Consider the following 2,590-nt stretch of genomic DNA (forward strand, 5'->3'; position numbering starts at 1 on the left):
ATACTGCACTGAAACAGATGAGGGAGAGAGTTGTTTAAAAGGGACATATGATTAGATATTATTGTTATGACGGGAGTCCAGAACAAAGGTAGCATAGTGGAGAGTGGACTTGGGGGGGAGGGTTTGAATAACAATGAAAGGATTTTTTCTTTTACTTTTCAAAAAGAAAAGTGAATTGGGGGTGAGGGGTGGGTAGGGAGAAAAGTGCAATAATGAATGAATGGAAATCCAAAGTATCTAGAAACTTTCATTAAAATAAAAAAAAATAGGAGTGTGAAAGTAAGCTGCAAATGAGTGTACTATTAGGCACGTCAGCAAACCTCACTGTACCACATTTATAATCAAGGAATATTCCACCCCGTCCTGGAGGTCTTTCTACATACTGAGATAAGAGTCAGAAGGAGGTAAAGAGATGTGCTTGGCTGTTCATTCTGACAGAATAGAGAAAGCTCCTTAGTGTTAACTACCACGTCATTCTTCCTTGATCAGGAACCATTACATAATCCAGTAACCCAATTCCAAAACTCTACAACATTTATCTCCCAGTAAGATTTTCCAGAATTGAAAGTCTGAGTTGGATCTTTTGGATTATGAATCACTATGAGTTGATTATGACTGAAGAAAATATGTTTTAGACCTTCAAAGATGGGAACATGCTAGTTTTAATTTAGATTATTAGACCTTCAAAGATGGGAACATGGCTAGTTTTAATTTTGATTATCCAAGGACATAGACACTTGGTAACAGTAGAACCTGTTTATCAGTCCATCAGTGGGCATCAAACTGAGCACTGGATTTTCAGGCTGGGGCATGAACTGCTGCAGTAACTGGCTCCAAACCTGTCTTCAGAAGGCTGGTTCACATGCCTGGTTCACAGCACACTTCTTCCAGCTCTTAATACAGTTTCCAGTGGAATTTCTCTTTTAGAATCATGAAGATTTCACTATGCTTCAGCAGTTGAAATTTCTCTTAGCTTTCCTTTTCTAGTCTCTTCAAAACCTTTTCTTTTTCTGAAATTAGCAACACGTTTTGATATTTGCCAGCTATTGTCTTCTTCCTTAGATTTACAAATACCTTTCAAGATGTGATTTTGCTGGTTTCTCTGTTAAGATGTCTCTGATTTTCTTGTTTCCCCCGCCCCCATCCCCGAAAGAGACCTCATTTGTTCCAGAAGCTTTTGCCAGTGTTTCTCAGTGATGGAACAGTGTAGGTTATTTTTGTGCTCCTTAGAATTACGGCAGGGCAAGCATAGTTTGTCCTTGACCACTTTGCAGAAGTAGTTTTTTTATTGCATGTATATCTGACACATTGTTGTTCATCTCACTCAGGGCAGCTCTGAGGATTTGAGGCTTCCTCCCAGAAGGTATAGAGGCAAGGCCTGCAAAGGTTGTACCCAAATTCAGTGGTGACAGGATCTGTGAAGTAATGCCAGCAGATGGAACAAATTTCTTTATTCTGGGTAGTGTCAGAATTCATGTTTCTGGGAGGTATCTGTAGCTTTTAAAAGCTTCCTCAACCTGAAGAGTTCCACACGAATTACAGAGAGAGGCACTCAGGTTTTTTAAAAGATAATGAAGTTTTTTATTTGATGGCTAGCCAATGGGACAGCAAGTGGCAATGTAGACTCTTATTTGAGATTTTCTTTAGCTCCTTCCCATCATATATATAGCAAGAGAGAAATGTGGAAGGACAGTATCAGGAGGCTTGCAAATCATTCACAATTTTTTTGTACATGTATTGTCTGGTGCTGGTTCTGACTTTACCAGTTTGGAAACTTTAGAGCTTTTTCTTTCTTTCAGTCCGTGCATCCAGATGCCTCGATGAAGGTCATTAAATGTTCTCCTTTGATAACTCAGACCTGTTCTTCAAGTGACAAGCATTTCTATCCTAGTGAAGTTTGTAATAAATTATTAACATTTGCTTAGCTTAGTTACTCAAAAGCATCAATACAGATTCAAGACAAAAATATTAGTGGTAGTACTGCCATCTACTGCCTGCTATGTCAAAGAGACTAGATTGTATTAGCCTAATGAAGGCTATGGCATTTTACGTGACTTTGTAAAAAGTTTTCATTTTATATTGGTTTGCATACAAAGTTCATATACATTATGTTTCATGCTATCCTTCTTTTATGTTATGTTTTATACAATTAATCATTATTGAACTATGCCCACCAATTTCCCCATCTTTCCATATCCCTGCTGGATCTTTCCTATTTCCTTACCCTACCTCCCTCCATTCACCAAATTGTGTGACCCTTTGATTTTTCCCTGCTCATCCTCCCCATTCTGCTCCCACCCCTCCCCACTTGGATCCTTATACATATTTTACTAGTTGTCCTTCTGTTTTAATAATTATGGCCTTATGCAGTATTTATCCTTCTTTCTGACTTTTGAAGGATGTTATTAAGTGCTGTTGAGTAAACTATAGCTTACAGTGATAATTTGAACAACAGATCAAAATTTTGTCCTGTCCTACACCATCCTCATGATCTCTGACAGCCTCAGCCCGTTGTTATAGTCACTGTGTGTTGGTCTATCTCACCGAGGATTTTCCTCTTTTTGACTGACCTACCTTTCCAAACCTGATG

Source organism: Elephantulus edwardii, unplaced genomic scaffold, assembly GCF_000299155.1.
Source record: "Elephantulus edwardii isolate Elephantulus edwardi_28Jun2011 unplaced genomic scaffold, EleEdw1.0 scaffold00397, whole genome shotgun sequence".
In the NCBI taxonomy this organism is placed as follows: Eukaryota; Metazoa; Chordata; class Mammalia; order Macroscelidea; family Macroscelididae; genus Elephantulus; species Elephantulus edwardii.